This window comes from Uranotaenia lowii, chromosome 3 (genome assembly GCF_029784155.1).
Source record: "Uranotaenia lowii strain MFRU-FL chromosome 3, ASM2978415v1, whole genome shotgun sequence".
NCBI classification, from domain to species: Eukaryota; Metazoa; Arthropoda; class Insecta; order Diptera; family Culicidae; genus Uranotaenia; species Uranotaenia lowii.
Genome location: NC_073693.1, coordinates 66,891,598 through 66,914,751, shown reverse-complemented (window position 1 = coordinate 66,914,751; position 23,154 = coordinate 66,891,598). Strand labels below are relative to the sequence as shown.

Here is a 23,154-nt window from a genome sequence, read left to right as displayed (position 1 = left end):
CCAAATGTTTTTCGCCCAGAACTGTAACTTCTGTAACTCAAGGAAAATAAAAAGAAACTTTGGAATAAGCTTCAAAAAATTAGAAATTTCTGCATATGCCTGGGTTACCTGAAGTACAGATTCATATAAGTAAATAGGTAAGTAATGTTGGTTCCATGCCTTTTCTTACGAATTCGTTTTCTTTTGATTGAGTACGAGCGCACAAAAAATTGAACATTTCATTCAAAACGTTATACATGATTTAATAGAATTCCTTCAATGACACATACATGTAGAGAATATTCATAATAACATAGAAAAAATATTGTTGATAATTATACACTATTATGGGTTAAAGGTTAGGTTAGCATTAAGGCAATGAGAACTAATTGATATTGGTAACGTTACTACGAAACCGAATATAATCATGTTCTGAATAATTATGTATGATCGTGTCTTGAGATTCCGTTCAGAAATGAATACGTCAAAAGAAAGTGTGTGAGAGAGAGACTCTCGAAGGACCTTTGTTGTTGGATCAAATGGAGAAAACACGTGGCTTTCCGATCTTCCCGTTGCGTAACTCAACAAGAAGAGAGGGTAAACTGTTCATGCGAGAATAGGAGTTCTTCGAAGGATCGAAGGTGGGATTAAGTTTACAAAGAGAGCTATAGAGTGACGGTAGGTTTTCTGTCGTAGTGCTGTGATTTGTAGTGAGTTGAACTAGGAAAGAATGTGACGCGGCTAGATTAAAAAAAGTTGACCGGTTACGACAATACACTAAATTGTTTTTTTTTTCAAGGATTAAAAACCTTCATTGTTTATCTCATATATGTTTAATAATAGACATTAAGTCAATTTCATGGTAACAAAATAAAAAAAAACACCGCTCATTTCCAAAGTTTTCAAGTTTTCCCTGAAAAATTTGGTAGGTGTTTCGAATGAAAATTTAAAAATAAACTGCAGAATAGAACTATTGAAAAACAGTACAGTTCATAAGCACACGACAAACCAAAGATTGATTTTTAAACCTTTTTTGGTTATAATATGAATAATATTAATAATATTGATTTTTATTAGTACGGACCTCCTCAAATCTTTCAAATTAATCTCATAATTTACGGTTTTTCCTCGAACATAATCAAAAACCAATAATTTCGAATTTAAGTGCCTTTTTTAATTTTCATAATATCAAAGTGTCAATAAATGTATCGGGAAAGCTAATCATAGACAGGATAACAATGAATTTGGTAATGTGTAATCATTGCACCTTTTTATTGGCTTTTCTGGTTGATGCTTTTCGGTAAATTTGAAATCAAATAAAAACAATTCTTTGCACCTTTTTTTTTCACAATAAAAAAAATGTACACAAAATTTTTTGAAAAAAAATATATTCGAATTTGCCCTTTTGAGAGAATCAACAATACCAAACTGGTTATTGATGAAATCTAGATAAATGTTCTCCAATTGTAAATTCTATTTAGTATTTTAAAGAAGTGAACTGTCTCACTGAGGCCCTTTAAACTCCTCAGAATTCATATTAGAGTTCACTAGAAAGCTTTCAACATTCAGGCAACTGTAGAGACCACTTTAAAAACCAATGCAATGGTATGAAATAACCAAAAAAATACAATCGAAAAATATTGCCAAATATGTGATGGGATAATTTGTAAAATATTGTATAATTTCAGAAATGAAAGATTATTTTATTTATTTTTTATTTACATAGTATTCCGTCTCACGACATAACTTGACGAACATAATTCCTAAAATGCACTCGGTCCATGGCAACCGTTCTCCCATTCCTCAGGCACCCCACGTTCGCCAGATCACGCTCCTCTTGGTCTAACCACCTCGCTCGTTGCGCCCCCGCTCGTCTTGTTCCTACCGGATTCGTAGCGAACACCTGCGATAAATGAAAGATAACGATTGTAATTGTAATTAATTCTTTATTCAGTGACGGTAATTTTTTGTAAAAATATATTGTCTTGATGTGACACAATATAATTTTACAAAAAAAAATATCGTCACGGAGATTTTTATGAATTTTATTTCGAATGAAGTTGATGTAGAGGTACTTTTTTATACAAACCAAAAAAAAACATTCAATTCTTAAAACATGGTGTTTTCCAAAATAGCTTCGGGAGGCACAAAATGACAGCCGCAGGCCATGTATTGGCCCTCTATGTCCTAGTTGATTTTATTTCAGTATAATTTGATGGGAATCCTTATTTCTTAGATCACTACGCAAATTCGAACAAGGTCTACAATCAAAATCGACTTAATCACACATCAATGACTTCGATTTAACCAATGAACGTATCCGAATGCAAAAGAAAAACGATATCAACGTTTTAGTTGGTAGAAGACGAACTACACGTGACTTGACTCACGTGTCGCTGTACAAAACGCGGCAAGTCATTTTATATAAGCTGGCAGACGATTCCACTGGCGGTTGACTCACTGTTCGTTTGTTGTGAGTTATACCCATATGTAAATGTACATAGACAATTCATACTGAATGCAAGAGTTATTCATAAATGTTGCGTATGTTGCTATTTATTGGTAAATCTTTTGTTTTAAACTGAAATAATTCCGATCTTCCTTGGATTTTGTTTTTGTTTTTTTTTTGTGATTAAGGTTTTACACGTTATAAGAAAAAAGAAAATCAAGGGTTACTTCAGATTACCTTTATGGACTTTTTTGGATTGATCATGCTAAACTAATTTAAAACCCCTCACGAAAAGTCGTTGCCAAACATTTTCCCTAATTTTCGGATAAAATACGATCGAATCACATTGTCTTCGCACACAAAGACTTTTCCCAGTTCGCACAGTATCGAAGATTGACGATCGATCCATTAACACTTCACTGAAAGACCGGCCATGCTCTCTGAGGATCCCACGCTGCTCAACTGAATAATGGCGCGTAAAAACTAATCAAAAGTATGCTATCAACCGCTAGTAAAGCTTAGTTCTTTTAGAAATGGGACACTTTCATTTGCTAATAGCTCGTTAACTAGTTATTTGATATTGAAAATTTTGACAGCATTTTGTTGCCTGTAAAAAGTACTATCCGACCTATTTTTTTCAAAATTTAAAATTTACGCGTTTTTGAGATATGTACGATGCAAGAGAAAAAGAAAAAAATAATTTTGCACAGTTTCCTTGAAAATACGTCATTATCAAATTGATAGCTGACAAAACCGTTGATTATTCAAAGAATTACTGAGTTCTTGTGGTGGATAAGTATGCAAACACTGTCAATAATGTCCACAAAGTTCAAATCAAGCATTGGAGAGAAGCACATGATCGGCAACAACGGTTAAGGATCATAAAGGAAGTCAAGTCTCATACCAGCATTTTTAATTTTCAATAAACGAAAAATTAAGGGTAGATCGCTGAAATGTCCAAAACAATTTTCTCCGATAAGCTGAAAGTGTTGCCTAGTGATGACTCATTGAAATCCAGCCTCAAACAACCATTTTTTGATAGTTCCAAAGCTCTTAAGCTGTAAAACCGGTACCGAAAAAAAAACGTTCAAAAATGTGGTCAAAAATAATCAAATTTGTTCATTTCGAAACAACTGTATTTACTAAAATGCTTCCAGTTTCCAGTTTCCAGAGAAGTATTGGACCAAAAAGTATCAGAAATTGAAGAAGGAGGGTGAAGCCACCTAAAATATAGATTTTTCGAAGTGTAAGTTGGAGAAACTGATCAATACCATGACTGAAAAAAGTGTGCGCCGGCCAATGGGAGAAAGCAAGAATAAAGTAGAAATTTCTTTAACAAAAAACGGTAAATATTTTTTTTCAAATTTTTTCATGAAAGATCATAACATTACCTTATTTTTCTTCATAGAAAGTATTTCGTTCAACCGAATGGTTTTTTAGATACAGGCATTCGTAACTGTCCCATTTCTAAAAGAACTAAGCTTTAGGTACCTACGTACAAACGCAGTCAAATTCCGAAAAACCTACTCAGACAAGATCCATGGCTAATGTCTACAATCTGGGTGAAAAAGCATCTCGTGTCCAGTAACTATCACCATGTGATCGAGCTGGCTAGCTACTTAGGGCAAGGTGCGTTGTTATTAGATGTAACCTTTTTCGTTGGGCTACCTACATTTGTAACGCTTTCGCATATTCATTGAGTTCAACAAAAGTTGTTTACCCTAGTTGTTTAGATAGAGACGACTTCAACAACCTCATGAGAAGCCATTTTTTCGTGGAAATTCATGGGGGCGGTCACCTGATGACGACAACAGAGCTTCGTTGACGCTTCGGATTAAAATCTTCCTTGAAACTTGAAACGTCGTCGACGACGTCGATGTTAGGAGGCTATAGGTTGAAGAAGCACACATAGAGAGAGACTTTGAGTTTGGCCGCTTGTTGTCGGAATCATTGTCGGGGTCATCTGTGGGCGAAATCAGTTCGCCGGTCTCGGCCAGCCGCCAGCTAAATACCTAGTAGTAGAAGTGAGCTGTAGCTGTAGTCAGATATAGTGCTGTCGGTGTTGGGAAATGACAATAAATAGTGGAAAAAAGCTTCCACCCGACGGCAACAGCCAAACTAAACGACAACAAAAACAGTAGCAAAAATCTGTTGATACGCTTCGACGAACCCCTCGAGTAGGTAACTTAGTACATATGAAGTCCGGGCTGGGATGAGTCGGAGAGAGATTATATCACACTTTTCGTCCACATGGGTTCATTCAAGTCATGTGTGCATGTGAAAATATTCGACGGTGTTTACCTCCATGAGCACATTTAGATAGAGTCGGACACGTATGTACATATGTTATACTTACAGGCACGAGTACAGATATGTTGTTAGAACAAAACCGGGAGGTAAGAATCATACCTAATCAAAGTACCTATGGCTACTAGGATTACGTAAAACGTCACCGGTTAGTTAGTTGCATGACGGGAGTGCAATTTTATCTCTAATTTCGGAGGAAGCTTTGATTTGTGGCCATCATCCACGGCTCTATGACCTTCAACTAGTATCACTTGATGTTTGAAGTATCACTAATGAATGAAAGCTTCTATTATAGAGGGGGGAAAGTGTTACACATGCAGGGAAAACAAATTTCAGCTATCATTGAGTTTGAATTATGCTAACTTTTTGAATAGATTTTTCGAACTCTCTTGAAAGTCGCAGAAAATTTATGAAAAATGTTACCAAAACTTATTTCAGTTTCTTTTTGTTATTGATACTTTTGAAAGTCTAGTCCACGCTAGGCAACTTGAAATAAACGAACATCGGTAAATCGATTCTTAATTTATCGATGTTCGTTTATTTTTTACCGCAAAAATTACCGAACAGTTTAACAATTTACACATGTTAGGTTTTCGGTAAAAAAATTACCGAACTCGGTAATTTTCGTTTACTGTATAAGTCTCCCGACCAAGGTTGACAAAATCACAGAAAAATCTGTAATTTCACAGACAAAGAATCTGTATCACACACAGTAAACGAAAATTACCGAGTTCGGTAATTTTTTTACCGAAATCCTAACATGTGTAAATCGTTAAACTGTTCAGAAAACAGAGTTTTGGCAATGTTCAAAGATTTAACAGCTTTTTCAAATTTTGTACGTGTTTTCAAAATTGTAATATTTGATGTCAGTATAAGTTTCGGATAAGTTTAGATGGAAAAAAATATGAGTAAGGTTACTTGATTTTGCTCAAGTAAAACCATCTAAGGATTTTTGGTAAAATCATAGAAAGTCAGAATGTTTTTGTCAAAACACAGTTTTTCGGCAACCATGCTCCCGACAAGTATGGGAGATCTACTGCTCCTTTTAGCAACCGAGATGTAAACAGAAACAAGTCTCTGCAATCGAAATCGCAGTTTAAGTTGACGAGTTTAATGAAATGTATGTTTGACCCACCAGTGGCTGATAGGTCTTTCGACCCGAGTCGTTACGGGAAGTCTCGATTACATTTTCAAATACTGTTCATGTTTAATTCATCAACAATAATAACAGCACAACCAAGGGGTCCGTTACCACTGGCTTGGGACAGTTCTGACTCATCGTCCCTTCCAACTGTTCGAAACAAATAAAGAATCCTGAAAGTTACCTAAGTAACCTACTCATTCGTCCAAATTTGCCGAGACACTTCGGCTGGCTTGAACCCACAATCCATTGAATATCAGTTTTCCGCTCTTTTGATACCCTGTCCTATCCCACACCAGTCCCCATTAATAGAGTTAAGCTATTTTAAATTTGAAATCAATAAAATTTATAATTTGGTTTGCGTTTTTAACATCTTACCTTGTAACCTACTGTACCTTCTTTCTTACATTATCGTACTTACCCGCCCAACTTGAATTTACTACTACTGCTTATTCATCATTTAATACAGCAACTGTAGATGTTCATATAATAGAACCAAACATAAAGGATCGAGCTAACCTTTTTTCACAATCAGCCGCTGACTTATATCATATTCCCAAAACAAGTCCGATGGAAATCTGATAGAACAACTCTTCAGCAGACTACTCATATTTTTTTTTCACTTTACTTATACAAAAACGATTTCACTCCCGCACCACCGTCATTTTCACCGTATTTGATTGAAAGAATCTTTAAAAGATATGAAACTTTCGTTTTAGTTTTTAGAAATATTTTACAGCCGAAAAAAACACGCGTCTTGAAAATTCAGCAGACGCCTACTCTTTCCAAGTTGCCGAGTGTGAAGAAGTATTGAAATAAACACTCGCTCGGGATGCTAGAAATAATAACCATTTTTTAATGGAAATTGTGAAACTGCATTCTATATAGAGCACAAAAGAAAGTATTCCATTGACGGATGCTCTCTAAGATAATATTAGAGGTTAAGTAGCGTATGTCATTTTGACTTTTGATTGTAATATTTTAATGGCATTGCGGTGAGATGAGTTCTAAGTTGGAAATTTAAGACTTTAAATTGATGAAGAGAGTGCGCTTGTAGAAGAGGTAAAAAGATCGAAGGGGTGGCTTCTGAGGCCGATGGAGGTTCCTAACTAGTCTCGAGCTCTGATCATGCCAAGAAAACCAAATTTGCATATTTCGGTGCGAGGAATGTTTCTATGATGGTTTGGCAACCCTTCCTTTTTTCCAATGCGGTGATAAGCGAGGGAAAGGAGGCTCTCTTATAATTTTTACATAACCCGTGAACTGATCAAGCAAATGAAACCAAATTTGGCATAACCCGAGAATTTTTTTTACAAAAAAAGGATCAAATTTGACATGGGAAATTATTTTGATATGATTCTATGATTATTTGAGACACCACGCTTTTCCAGTGAGTAGGAACATAGGAAGAACGGAGGACGGCCCTACCTAAGTAACACAGATCAAGCCAATTGGCTTTTTTGAGTTTTAATATTGTTTTATGAAGACTTTTCGATAGCATTGAATTTTTAAAACGGTTTTATTGTAACATAGGAAATACTTAATTTATCGTGTGTTTTAAAAGAGCTCTGAAAGTTTTGCTAAAACTTGAATAAAACACTACCTTAAGAGTGTTGTAAAAAAGTTGCAAAAGTTTTGCTAAAGATTCAATAAAACACATACTTTCCTGAGAGCTTTGGTACCAGTTTTAATAGTGCACTCAATGCGCTTTTAAAACTAGCATTCAAGCCAAGTTGAAAAGCTGTGTTATTAGAACATTGGATGTAGGCATGATAAAACTAAGTGACAGATGATTTGACAATCGAGAAGAACGTATACACGCTTAAACTTTTTTACCTCTTTTTGAGATAGCATAACCTGTTTTGAATAGCTATTCAATTTTGTAAGCATAAGTTCTCAATTTATGTTGACGAACCAGATGGAATCAAGTACGGCATGGAAAGGTTTTAAAGTAAGAGATATGTATCTACGATTGTTAAAGATTCTTAAGCCTTGCAGTTTTAAGACGGTAGAAAAGGAAGGGGTTCCATATACATTTTTTTTTTGTAAAGCTTAAAACTTATCAACCAATAGAATGAAATTTGATATGAGAGGGTTTTTAGGCCCGAAAAAAATGGGTATGATTATAAGAGACCCCGACTTAATTGCAGCTGTTGAAAATGAGAAGGACAGGAGGGCTCCCTTACATGTTTTTTGCAAAAATCGAAAACTGGGAAATGGGACTATATTTTTTAGACAGGTTGTTTGAGTATGAATAATTTGAGACCCTCCTTTTTCAAGACGAAGTTGGGAAGAAAGAAGCAGGATTTATTCATATTTAATTTGACATAACTCGAAAACTCTTATCTTATCAAACAAAATGGAGCCAAATGTGGCATGTTACATTTTTCAGATATTCAAAATATTTCTATGGTATAGTGGGCCCTTCCCGCATTGGAAGCGGAAGAGGGTTGGGAATTTATAACAATTAGTTTATTGAAGAACCTAAGAAGCTTTTAAAAACAGATTGAAAATTTCAAATCTGGATAACAAATTAGGTTATCAAGTTTCGAAAATTTGTTTGAGTCTTCTTTGTATTGCAATTTAAAACTCCCAACTGCATCTCGCATTGCATAGTGGTTGCTTTCGATTTCTGCTGTAATTTGATTTAAAATAGAGCTCACAAACCAATCAAAATTTGAATAATTTTAGTAAAGTTTCATTTTTTTTTTTGAGAGGTTAGAGCACACCGGGTCAGCTAGTTGATAAATAAAACAGCAAAATATATCCTTAGTTAGTTTCTAACAATATTATTAAATATAAAAAATACGATGAAAAAATCAAGTTTTTGAACACCTGAATTATTAAAAAAAACAATGAAAATACTCGACCAAATTTGGTAAGCAGAGTTACTGTCAGCAAACTTAAAAACTACTCTAATATCAAATGTTATATAATTCAGAACGATAACAGATAAAATAAAATAAGAAAAAAGAACTTTGTACATGACATAAATGTAATAATTGAAAAGAAAAATACAAAGTTGAAAATATTGCAAAGAGCAGAAAACCAGAATTAAAATAAAAGTGATTAGAAAATACTTTTCCCAAAAATATCCCGGAAACATTTGAAAAATATTACGAGATAAATAATAGTAAGTAAGAAAAAGAACAAATAAAAATCATCATACTTAAAAAACCAAATTATTTTATTCATTACAAAAATGGGAATGAAATCAAACGAAGATTATTATGAAAAATTGCATTTGTAAAACTAGGCCGGAACAAATTTCAAATCCTTCTTTTGTCACTCGGAGTTGGAACATCGCGAGGGGGGGGGACAATAAAAAATAATGCGAAAAACAAATAAATTGGAATAAATTTCACGAAAGCTTGTATGCAACAAAATTGCATACTATATCATTGCACAAAACCTATAAATAAAGAATTTTTTTAACGAAAAATTCAATGAAATCAAGAATCCAAAAAGGTGAAATAACTTCCAACTTCTAAACTTTGTATTTTCGTCTTGTAATCTTTCGGATACTTGAATTTTTTGTCGAAATTTACATAAAATACTTCAAACTTTATTTATTTCCCCCTTCGGATTTTTGGAAATTTCGAAGGGGGGGGGGAGGAGGGGGTGACAAAAGAAGAAATTGATATTTGTTCCAGCCTTATATATTCTAGCCAGACTGATAAAAGCAAGGTTGCCAGATTGCCCGGTTTAATTCGGGTTTGCCCGGATATTTAATACAAAAATTGGAAAAAGTCCAGTCCGGCCCCGTTGCCCGGATTTCATGGAATAATCCCGAATTTTTCCCGGATTTATTCATTCCATTTGCCCAATGCGTCAAAAACTAAATTTTTGGAGCAAGTGTCATGAAAATAATCATAAATGTTTTTAGGAAGCCTTAAATACGATTTAAAATCTACTGATACGTGTTAATGAAATAAAAAAAATTTCAAATTATTTTCCTTGATTTTTGTTGAATAATTCTTGAAATTTTTACAAAATTTTCCCGGATATTGTCCTGATTTTTGGGCGATAATTTCGAAATAAAATGCCCGGATTTTCCCAGGTTTGCATAACCCGGATACGTGCTGAAAAAATTCTGGCGAAATAAACTAAAGAAGAAATAATATTAAAAAAATGAAAAAAGTTTTTAAAAAATTATAAGAAACAGAAATAAAGGCAATAAGAAAAATAAATTAAATAAAAAATAAACTAGAATCCAGAAAAAAATGCAAAAAGAAGAGAAAAAGTTTCCTAAAAGTAAAACATGAATACATGGATGATGAATACATTAAAGGTCGAAAATAAGGAAACGCATATTGAAATATGTACATTTTTAGAAATGGTTTTAAGCCTATGATTTTTCAGAGCACTTTAATTAAAGCATTGACAAACATTCAAAAAATGACAAAAGTTACTAAAATATTTCTTTCTATTAGTGTGCCAAAAATTACAAAAACTACAAAAAATACATATTTGACCAAAAAGTTACAGAAATGACAAAGATGACAAAAATGAAAAAAATAACACTTACTTACTTACTTACTTACTTAATGATCCCGCGCCGATCCTCCGGTGCATAGGGCCGTGGTAAAAGACCTCCACTGTTGACGATCCGGGGCCAGCGCCTTCACCTGGTCCCAGTCAAGATTCTCATCGACAGTTCGGATTTCAGCGGTTAGGCTTCGCCGCCACGAGTTTCTGGGCCTGCCTCTTCTTCGATGACCTTCTGGATATCCTGGATTCCAATCTAGCGCCTCTCTGCAAATCTCGTTTTCATCTTTTCGCAGCGTGTGCCCAATCCATCTCCACTTACGTCCCCGAATCTCGACAAAACACAAAAATTACAAAAATGATCAAATGATAAAAATTGACCAAAACGACAAAAATGACAGAAGGCACAAAAATGATTACATGAAAAAATGATAAAATGATGAAATTACAAAAATGACAAAAACGGTAAAAACGACATAAATTGCATAAATGAAATGGCCGGAACAAATTTCAAATCCTTCTTTTGTCACTCGGAGTTGGAACATCGCGAGGGGGGGGGGGGGACAATAAAAAATAATGCGGAAAACAAATAAATTGGAATAAATTGCATGAAAGCTTGTATGCAACCAAATTGCATACTATATCATTGCATACAACTTATAAATCATGTTTTTTTTTATCGAAAAATTCAATAAAATCAAGAATACAAAATGTGAATTCATTTCCATCTTCCAAAATTTGGTTCCTATTCCTGTAATCTTTCGGATATTTGAATTTCACCTAAAATTTTACCTAAAATTTACCTAAAATATTTCAAACTTTGTTTATTCCCCCCTTCGGGATTTTGGAAATTTCGAAGGGGGGGGGGGGGGGGGGGGTGACAAAAGAAGAAATTGATATTTGTTCCAGCCTTATTTAAAAAAGTAGGTAACGATACCGCATTTTTGGGCGGCTATTAATTTTAAACCTGTGTGCTTAATATTCCAAGTTATTCCGAAAGCTCTTTCATAACTTAATTGGCATCGTAATTCCACCATTACGATAGGTAGTAACGACTCAATTTGTAATGTAAACGACCGACAAACTCAACTTTCTCCTTTTTGAGGGGGTGGACAAAGAAAAACTACCACCCTTTAATGTGGGTCAATATACTATGGCATTTTCACTCTGTGATATGTACTCATATGTACTTTAAAAAATACACCTTCCAAAGAAGATAATAATGTGTAAATTGTTCACAGCTGAACGATGAACTGCGTAAATAAAACTGCTTTCCTTAAGTCCATTTCGTGTCATAGATATAGTTCAAGAGGTTGTTCATGAACCAAAAGGTGTACTTTTACTGAGACAGAGACATTTCAACTGGTTCCAACTAGATCACTCGTTTGATTGTTGCAGTTATTTTCTCTTGTTTTGTTTTGATTCGAGAAATGTATATGACACCATGGGTGGCTTTACGCGAGTTTATGATTGTTTGTTTATCATACGTACAGCAGAGTTCACCTTCACCCCTGCTAAAGCTCTACCTCAAACAGCAAATGTTCAACAATCACATAAAAAATGCAAAAAATACTCATTGTTTTCCGTTTTTTTCTCTTCTGTTTCTCTTTGCAGGTAAACAAGACAACCACGCCGAAACACTGTGATTAGTGGAATAAACCCTAGGTGTAGGTACGACGTTCGTTACTGTTTGGATTAGTGAGATATGACGAAAGCAAAAGTTCATGGCATCCAGCTGACGACGACGACTTATGCTCTTCGGTCGATTTATTTGGTGGATACATTTCAGACACGTGACTGGGTGCTACCGGTATATTGCTTTCTCATTTGTTGGATTTGCCATCTATTTTTGGATAAACTTTTTTCTAAAAATAAAATCATAATGTTATTCAACAGTTCCTTAATGGACTCAGTTGGATTTCATACATGTCTTAAAAATCCAAAGTTCTTATAATAATTTCCCCTAAAAACATCCAAATATTTCTCACTATCTCTTTTTATTTTTTTGATTTTGCCTTTTTGTCCCATTTGTTGGACTTGGCGCGTGCTATCATGATACGGATGACTTAGTTTGTTATTATTCAAGCTGCTTCGAAAAAAAACCTCCTGAGCAATGGCCAAGAAAAAGCAAAATCCTCAAAGCACGTGCCAGCTCAAGATATCATTGGCAGCAGCAGTGACAGGAATACCGATTGGTTTAGCAATTGTGGTATCAGTCGGTATAATAGGCTTGTTCAAGCTCTTACCAACGAATGAGAATTAGGCTTTTCCAAATTTCGGAGATCTTGCCCTAAATTTGGCAGCTTGGAGTGAAGGACTGTTTCCGAGAACTTGATTGTTGCTGTTTGCATTTGCTAAATGTATGTTGAGCTTTAGGAATTGTTAGGCTGTCGAAAATGTTTATCTCCCTTTATGGATTGGATTTGAGTTATGTAAATAAACGTTGACCTAATATTATTTATGATGTAGCAACAAAAAAAAATTGTGCATTCATGCTGTAACAATCTTACGACGATCAATAGAGAAATCACTACCGTTTAGGCTGAAATATTGAGGAACTTTTCCGGATGTAAAAGTGAACTCGAACAGCTAACATCAACAGGAAACATTCGATATTCGTTAAGCAAATTCTTTCCATATGTTATTCAACCCCTGAGGATTTCAAACGTTTCGTTTTATAACGAGAGGCCCGACACGCTTCCGTTTCGTCAGTGAATGGCTTAAGCGCCACTTCCTTACGGAAGACCACCCACCTAGTCTTGTTTTGCCCAGCTGAATGAGACTCGGTCGCGAGTTCCTTTTGATCCCCTATTTTGGGGAAGAAGCGAAAGGGACTCTAAAAAGGGATCCGTACTTCGGCTTCGATTTCGAATCCGCCCCGAAGACGAGAACAGCCCGCAAATTCACGGAAAGGGGAGCTATCCGTTGTTCGATGAAAAGTTAAACTAAAGCAATCTGAAAATTAACGAACGAATTCCCACCCTCTTACCTTGCTCAGGAATGGAAAAAGATCGTGATTGGTTTCGCAGCCAATCTCCGCCGTAAATCTGAACCAAAGAAACAAACGAATAACCTGTGACCCCTTTCCCAAATACCTCAATCATGTCATCATTTTAGTATTACATTCCCGCTAGATTAGCATTTGCAGTACGAAATTGCTTACGATATTTACATGATGTTTATTGCGATCTCCTCTACTGTTTGGTGTACCATTTCATTTCAGTTTATAATTCTAACTGCTGAAACATTCATTCGGTGGAGAAGCTTGGTTGTTGGTCCATTATCCGGTGTGATCGATCATCTTCAGTTCTCATATTAAATGATTTGAAATTTCCGTGCGGGGGTGGAAATTGGCTACTTTTCCGGCTCGCCAGTCCAAGATAAACTTATTTCACGTCCAAAAAATGTTACGGGACGAAATTTGCAAATCGCAACATAAGCGGCTAAAGTTGCGTGCCGTTCAAAATGTCATGTACATGAACAATCGCTAGCGAATATAGTAGGCTATGGGTGAGTACTCACGTTTGCTGCTATTGGAGACGGGGGTTATGAGGAAACTTATTCCCCCATTTTTGATTCCAACCTGCTGGGAACCTTTGTTGGGATTCCTTAGCCACGTGCGGATTGGCAGTTGATGGAGACTTCACCTTAACATGCAGGTGGTGCTGGTGCTGGACCGAACGGTGATGCAGTCGATTCTGCCTCCGGGTCTAACCCGCAGGTCGCAATCGCTGTGTCGGTTTTGCTGCGGGTTGCGATGATTCTGAGCAACGAGGACTAGTTGTATGGTAATGGCGGGGCCCGCCCGTCAGTTGACTTCTGACTGGAAACGTGGACTCTTCGAAGTTAATGTTCCGCCTGTGGCGGGTCTCGTTCCGTTTCGGCGACGCTGGGAGGCACTCTGGGAAGATTCACGTGGGTGTTTCAAACCTGTCACAAAAAAGACGGCGTGACGTTTCACGTGATGTTCACGACTAAATACACAATGTTCTCACACCTTACCTCGGCGTAAGCACAAGCTGTTACGCATTCACACTTCCACCTTCTTCACTTTTATTAGCCTTATCGTAAGCTTGAAGGGAATATAAAAAATGATTAACAACCAAAGCACTGGTTCGAGGATCACAGGCAAAGAGTTAGATTAGGGAATTATCACGCTACTAACCGATCTTATCCCAACTGAACTTCAAGAGTAAGTGAATTGAGTAATCGCATCAACTATCAGATCCCTTGAGACTAGTTCAACTTCTTACCGGAACTACCCGATACGAAAGTCTAATCGAGCAGTTAAACGAATGTTTCCCTTTTCCATGTATTTACGATGACGCCTTGTCTTCCCCTTCCGAATCCGAATTTGAAGGCCCATCTTTTTCTCTCCCAAACCTAAGTGTACAAAAGACCCCCGAAAGAGGTCATTCACCTACCACACAACAAGTTTGCAGTTAGTAGTCTTCTGGAAGACAACTCTTGAGCCATGATTCCTACTCAGGAGACGTGTCGGTCGGTTGGCCGAGTGCTTTCAAATGTGTGCATGAATCATTAGGATCATCAAAATTACTGATGGATACTGAGTTAGGGTGGCAATTTGTAGAAGGAGTTATTATACTTCGCTCTATTTTATAATTTAAGAATTTATTCCATTTATCTGGCTCTTTTTTTTATCAAATGTTCACAAATATAAATTAAATCTATTTTATTTTCATGTCGGTTCTGCTGTTTAATATTTACGTTTATCTAATGTCTATGTGCTCGTTACAGTTTTCCGTTATCATATTTCTGAAACTGAATTCTTAAACTCAATAGTCAACAAAAGTTGCAATAGAATAATTTGCTCAAAACGCGTCTGGACCCAACACAACAACATCACGACGGTACTCCTGCGAGAAAGTGGGTCAGCTGCGGATCTTGGGAGCCCGTGACTACAAAAAAACAACTAACAATAAAAAATATTCGGATGAAAATCGGCAAATACCCACACGATGAAAAGGGACCAGCGATTGGCAACGTTTCAGGCAACTCTGCGAGGACGCCAATGACAACCCATGGGGCAACGCTTACAGGATTGTCATGGGCATGACGCGGATCGGAGGTGTACCACAGGAATTGTGTCCGGACAAACTGTGAGAAATTGTCAACGAGCTGTTCCCATAGCACGAGAAAGTTACATGGCTGAGGGTCCCATGCGACTGGGATACGAGTGAAGAGGAGCGGATTTCGCTGGACGAACTACGGGACATTTTTTTATTACGGGACATTGCTAAGTCCCTCCAGCTGAACAAGACTCCGGGTCTGGATCGCATCTCTAACGTTGCCGTGAAGGCCGCGTTCATAGAACATCCTGAAATGTTCCGGTCATTACTGAAACAGTATGTGGATGAGAAGGTCTTCCCAGACGAGTTTTTTTTTATTAGTTGTTAACCCAGGTGGTAAATCCATTTTACGGATTGCATTCCAAGGCACGGCGAGCCACCGCGTCCCCCCAGTTTGCTACTCTGGGTCCATGGGTGCAATTGGACGACTCATGATACAATGCTAAGGAACACTGTACCCCCTACGTCATAAAGTCCACCTGGGGCCACTGACCTTTGTTCCCACCTCGAACTGTTTGACACACTTTGCTTCAATAGTGGGAGGTCATTTCGCGCTAGTGCGCTCCAAGGCAATACTCGTTTCCGAATCCTCTGTCAGCATAACCTCATTCTAACACAACTCGATGCGCGACCCCTCCTCTGACGAGTTAGGACCCGACGTCTCATCGTGTGAATGAGGTCCCCACGCAGCGCAACTACTAACTTTGTGAATCCAGTCCAAGATCCAGAAACACAAAGCGAGTTGTCGACGACACTTTCTCTGTTCAAACACGCGGGTAGGGGGGGGTAAGCCCCCTAGGCCACGTGTAGGACTCAGACTCCTCCGAACTCACAAATAGTGTTGACTTAAGTCACCACTCAGCGCAACTACCCGATCTTCAAGTCGGGCGCTTGACCACCCGAAGTGCAGATCGGGCTATAGAACGCCCTCATCAGGTCACACTCGCGGTTCGGGCGCATCAATTCTCGAAACGCGTGTCGAACCCTGACACCTCCGGCAGAATGTGCCTCTCGGACACTGACGTGTAAACACGTCCCTAAGTGATCGGCCCACCATTGGCCACTACTTTGCGCATCTACTCATTTTGCGAATCGGGTCTATACCCACCGAAGCGCAAAACGAGTTGGCGATCGCTCTCCCTCCGGTCACGTCCGCATATCAGGGCCATGACCCCCCGAAAGCGTGTTGGACCATCACGCACACACCCAAGTACTGGTACCTAAGTACCCGGGTGCACCACTTCTTCCGCGCGGGTTTGGCAGACCCGTCGACAGCCTCTAGTGGATTTGGTGTAGTTCTCTTGGCCGTACATCTGCAATACGCCGGACTTGCAGACACGTTTCCACTCTGCACCACGGGGAGGTGGAACTACTTCGCAGAGCCTTCCCAGACGAGTGGAAGCGGCAGCTTGTGGTGCTCCTGCCAAAACCGGGCAAGCCACCAGGTGACTCATCAGCTTATTGCCCGATATGTCTCCTGAATACTGCTGGAAAGGTGCTTGAGAAGGTGGTCCAGATCAGGATCCAGCATTCACCGAAAATGCAAACGGCCTATCCGATAAGTTCGGTTTTCGGAAAGGCCGCAGTACGGTGGATGCCATTCGACGTGTCATCGAAAGAGCAGACGAAGTCAGACCTAAGAAGAGGAGAGGAGACCGGTTTTGCGCAGTGGTCACCCTTGACGTGAAGAACGCCTTCAACAGCGTCAGTTGGGCAGCGATTGCGTCGCTCATTCATATGAGGATTCCGGCATTTATCTGTAGGATGGTGGAGTGTTACTTCCGTAATCGCCAACTACAGTATATGACTAGTGAGGGACTGGAAACAGTGAGTGTCTTAGTAGGGGTTCCACAAGGATTGATTCTTGGCCCGGTAATGTGGAACATCGTTTACGACGAACTGCTGAGTCCCACGACGTAATTCTTCTGGCATCGGACCCATCAACAGAAGAGGTCCGGCTACTCGCAACAGTAGCGATCGAGAAAGTGGAAAGTTAGATGCGCTCCAAAAGCTTGCATCTGGCTCACCACTAGACCGAGATGGTATTGCTCACAAACAGGGACGATTGCAGCTGGACCCTGCGCAATCCAATCCAAACATTCGATCAAGAACTTGGAGGTGATGATCGACGATCGGCTGAGTTTCACGGCCCACGTCGACTACGCCTGCAAAGAAGCGGAAATGGCGACTGCAACCCTCTCGCAAGTCATGTCAAACAACTCAGCGATCCGCTGCAGCAGAAGGAGGGTCCTGGTGAGTGTGACCTCGTCCGTTTTGCAGTACGGAGAGCCAGCCTTGAACAGGTAGTGTAATCTGCAGAAGCTCTGCAGCGTGCATCGGCTGATGAACCTCAGGTTATCAGCGTGCGGCGGCTGATGAACCTACGGGTTATCAGCGAGCGCATACCGAGCAGTGTCCTCGGTAGCAGCTGATGTTGTGGCGGGAATCATGCCCATCTGTCTTTTGTTAGAAGAAGATATCTTCAGCTACGAGCACCGGCACATGCCCGATGTGCAGAAACATGTCAGAGAGGCCTTGATGTCCAACTGGCAGTACCAGTAGGACAGCTCGGAACGCGGCCGGTGGACCCATCGCTTGATCCCTAACATCGGATTTTGGATGGATCTAAAACAGGGAGAGGTGGATTTCTGCATGATGCAGTTTTTGGCTGGTCACGGATGTTTCATGCAGTACCACTATCGGTTTGGACATGTGCGTTCCTCCTCGGTGGCTTGGCCCTTGCGCAGCTTCTTGATCGGGTGGATCGTGAACAGAATCAGCTTGCTGCGGTACTCCTTCAGCCGCTGGATGTTCTGGCGACGAGAGTCCACAGCAATGCCGACGGTCTGGCCGAACCCTTCAGCTCAGCCAGGGTGAATCCGCGTCCCGGTCGGATTTTGGTGTTGTACCGTTGCGAGGAGTAGTGCACGATGGGGCGCAGCGGACCGGAAGCCGGACGTGGAAACACGGCCTTGGCTTTCTTGATGCGGTTCTGCCTGCGGCGGTATTTGCGGGCCGGCTGGTTGAACCAGGTCCGAATGTGTCGCTGCCAGTACTTGTGGAAGTGGGCATTTGCAATCATATGATTTCCCTTCACCATCTTGAATGAGTTAGGCTACAGTGCGGGCCCTTGGTAAAACGTGTTCGCACAACCGCGACCGGTGTAGGGTGACTCCTTTGTCGGGGAGTATTTGAGTAGAGTGCGTCCGAACCTAGCAGTAAAGCGTACCAAGATAAGACTTTACCTTTTGTGTATGCCAAGCTGCTTGGTACGTCGCGTGCGTGTGTAGGATACCTCCACCGTTACCGTGTCGCGGAGTATCCTAGTATAACGTGCCCTCTGCGACGGAGGCTGCGGGGATAATGTAAGACCTTCCCCGTCGACGAACTCTTAGGGGGAAGAGTATTCACGCCGCGGAAAACTCTCGGGTAGATTGGGTCGGGTGAGCCACTCGAGCTGGGTAAGATGACATCACCGTCGGGATTCATCCGAGTCGTAAGCGTAAAAGGCTAGTATCTACGTGTGCTGTGACAGGTGTGAGTCTGGGATAAGCTGCTCTCAATCAGCACCCGGCGGGCAAAAAGCCTAGGGTTGCCGGAGTAGGATACCCTTTCGCCAGGGGGCTTTCGAGTAGTGGGCATCCGATCCTAGCAGTAAAGCATACATAGGTAAGACTTAACGTTCTGCGTATGCCGAGCATCTTTAGGTACGTCGCGAACTCTTTGTAGGATACCTCCACCGCCGGGGAGTATCTGAGAAGAACGTGCTCCCTACGACGGAAGCTGCGGAGATAAGACTTGATCTTCTTCGCAGTCGAATTCGTAGGGAGAAGAGTATTTACACCGCGAAATATTCTCGGCTAGAGTGACTTCACGTCCGTCGTCGGCGGGTGAGTCACTCGAGTCGGTGTAGGATGACGTCTTCGCCGTGAATCATCCGAGTAGTTTCGTAAAGCCCCGGACGTATGCTTCGGGAAACGCGCGTGTCCACGATAAGATACTCTCGATCGGCACACAGACGGACAAAAAGGAGAGGGCTTCGTGCCAAACCAAGCGGAGCCAAGACCTCAAGTCGTTAGAGGAGAGGTCCTTGCTCGAACAGAGGCGGAGCGCACGATAGTCGTGGTAACCAAGTGAGCCTCGAGTTACAAGTAAAGGCCGACCTCAAGTCGTCTGAGGAGAGGTCCTTAGTCTTGAATCGTAGCAAGAGGCAGGGTATAGTATACATACACTGCCGGCCAAAAGTTTGGGATCACCCACTAAAAAACACGCAAATTTTGATCGTTCATATCTCAGCCGTCTTAGGACATATTGCAAATCTTCTGATCTCATTTGAAAGATAATGAGCGATAGCTATTTCGGAGTTATTTTGCCTAAATATAATGTTTTAGTTTTGAACTTAAAACTTAACCTAAAGTTATAACATTTTCAAAAAATCGCACTCAATATTCAAAGCCGATCATCTCGGGAGAGGGTGGACCAAATCTCAAAATTTGAGTGGCATTAGAATCCCTATTCTGTACTTCTCAAAACACAATCAAAACATTTTGTGAAAAAATTCAAGAATGTACTTTAAATTAATAAAATAGACACTTGAGTCATCGTCCAAAAGTTTGGGATCACCCCTTTGTATGGTGAAATTGGGATCATTCTTATAAAAACATGCAAATTTATTTTATTCATATCTTTCTCATCTAACATCGTATTGCAGATCTGAAGGGCTCATTTGGAAGCTAAGGAATTGTTGTTTTTTCATAAATTCATTCAAAAATTATATTTTGAAGTGAAAACCATAAAAAATCGCCTGAAATTAATTGTTTTTTTGAAAGTTCCCAGTTATGATTCTGATTTTTTTTATAGTTCTCACCTTAAAATATAATTTTTGAATGAATTTATTAAAAAACAACGATTCCTAAGCTTCCAAATGAGCCCTTCAGATCTACAATACGATGTTAGATGAGAAAGATATGAATAAAATAAATTTGCATGTTTTTATAAGAATGATCCCAATTTCACCATACAAAGGGGTGATCCCAAACTTTTGGACGAGAACTCAAGTGTCTATTTTATTAATTTAAAGTACATTCTTGATTTTTTTTTACAAAATTTTTTGATTGTGTTTTGAGAAGTACAGAATAGGGATTCTAATGCCACTCAAATTTTGAGATTTGGTCCACCCTCTCCCGAGATGATCGGCTTTGAATATTGAGTGCGATTTTTTGAAAATGTTATAACTTTAGGTTAAGTTTTAAGTTCAAAACTAAAACATTATATTTAGGCAAAATAACTCCGAAATAGCTATTGCTCATTATCTTTCAAATGAGATCAGAAGATTTGCAATATGTCCTAAGACGGCTGAGATATGAACGATCAAAATTTGCATGTTTTTTAGTGGGTGATCCCAAACTTTTGGCCGGCAGTGTATATGCTAGAGTTTTGACTTGAAACCGAGTAAGCCGATGAGCATTGTAGCCTCTAGAGTCGACCAATTGCACCCATGGACCCAGAGTAGCATACTGGGGAGCCGCGAGGCGTGCCGTGCCTTGGAATGCAATCCGTAAGAAGGATTTACCACCTGGGTGATCAACTAACAAAAAAACACAAATAGGACCACAGTGAACTTCTTGTTTCTTTGAAGAGATCTTGTTTACTTAACACTAATGCGTTCATCTTTCAAGGATATGATGGCTTGCATTTTACAAATGCTAAAACCACTAGCTCACAAAAATAGTACTATGTACAGGGTGGCCAGCGAACCGGGAAATGCGGAAATTGAAAATGTGACCGAAATAATTAGAGAAGACCTGAAATTTCAAATCAAAACCTGGAAAATAGATCATTTTCCCCCCAAATAAACCGATTGAATTCTACATTTCATTCCTATCACCATTTTATTTCTCAAAAAAGATATAAATTTGGGATCTAAATCCCATGGAGAAAGAGTGGGCATAAGTCGAGATTTTCTTGAAAAATCGAGATTTTTTAGCTTAGCGCATACCTTTCAGTGCCCTGAAGTGTTCCAGTTCCAAAATATATTGAGATTTTTTACTGTTTTGAATTGGGGTTATGAAAGGTACAATTTATAAAAAATCACAATATTCGGTACACATAGCACATTTTTATTTCATTAATACAACATTTACAAAAAAATAATCTAATTATATCAAAATTTTTTGGTTTGTGTAATAAACAAAAAATTTGTCCAAAAAAAGAAAAATCAAATTTTTGACAAGCGTCTGAAACGTATGGTTCTCGTATGGTTGAAAAAATTGTTTTTCACAATAGAATTCAGCTTTTAACCTATAAGAGTCGGACATTCATAAAATCATGCGGGGGAAATGCAAGAAAACAGAAAAATTGAAAATGAGTGGCCACCATGTTACACACGGTTGTTCAGTATTAAAATTCACAAAAGATAGAACGGGATACCAAATGTTTGTTTAATTCTATTATACATTTTGCGCTTTTACTTGTAATCGCATTCTTTTTTTATTAGAAAATGTAAAAAATACAGATCGTAAAAGTGTATGCTACGAATCACATTAAGAAATTATCCCATTGAAAAAGTGGATTTGAAAAGCAAATTCAAGCCATAGAACTTTATTCAAATTTAAAATTTGATTAACGATATTAAACTTTTCTGATTGGATTGCATATTCAGACTCAGAATTTAGAAATTCTATTTAGTTTCTATAAAAAATTGCTGAAATGTCAATTCAGATTAAAATTAATACGATTTCAGCGGCGATCAAAATTAGATAACAGAATTTAGAATAACATGCCAAATTTAAAATCAAGCACCCAGAAGTCAGGTTCTACATACATTTTAAAATTTATAATGAAAAACCTCACTCAGTATTCAAGACGAGAATCAAAGCAAAATTTTAGAATATCAGGAGGAATAGAACTCAGCGGATTCTGTTCTCAAAATTGCAGAGAAAAAAAAATAAGTTGATGTGAATCAGTAGCAATTAACTAGAACTAAGCATTAGGAATGAAAATAAAAATTGGAACTATGAATCCAAACTTAAAGTTAAGTTTCGATTCAAAGATCCGTAATTCACCCGAAATTCATCGTTGATGATTGTATTTCAAATTTCAGAATTCAGGAATCAGAGCTCATTAGTCCAATCCTGTATGTGAAAAAATGTTTTTAAATTGGAACATCATCGTTTTAAGTCAATCGAAAAAGGGTTGACAAAATTATCAAAAAAACAGAGTTTTGCACCAGATATAAATTGAGATAAATATGAAGAATCGATTGGTATATGTGCCTAACTCAAAATTGATGATTTTGGCAGCATCCCTCATCCCTCTGAGTCTGAGCATTAAAACCTTCTTAAACTATTTTCTGAAGAAATCCCAACATACATCATCGTTTCCTGAGATACTTTGCGTTTAAAATTTAAAAAAAAAATCTTATTTGGGTTAAGAAAAACCCATAAACATATTCATTCGTGTTTTTTAAAACTGGGAAGATCATAAAATCTCAATCGAAAAAAGGGAAAAAAACCGAGAAATTGAATATGGAAACTCGCTGGCCATCCTGTTTGGATATCGTGACCGAGATTCGATCTCTTGACCGCTGGCTTAGACGTAAACCAGATCTAAGCAAATATTGGAATCCTCAATTTGAATGACATAAAACCAACAAATATGGTGTAGGTACTCAGATGATCAATTAGTCGTTCTTTTGGTTG

The 23,154-nt window shown here is 38.6% G+C and overlaps 1 protein-coding gene and 1 pseudogene across 11 annotated transcripts in view; one reads left to right on the top strand and one right to left on the bottom strand.

Moving 5' to 3' along the window:
• Positions 1-23,154, top strand: part of LOC129755132 (bridging integrator 2) — a 186,308-nt gene that overhangs the window by 84,042 nt on the left and 79,112 nt on the right. The window lies entirely within an intron of this gene.
• Positions 18,151-18,601, bottom strand: LOC129758379 (60S ribosomal protein L13-like; annotated as a pseudogene).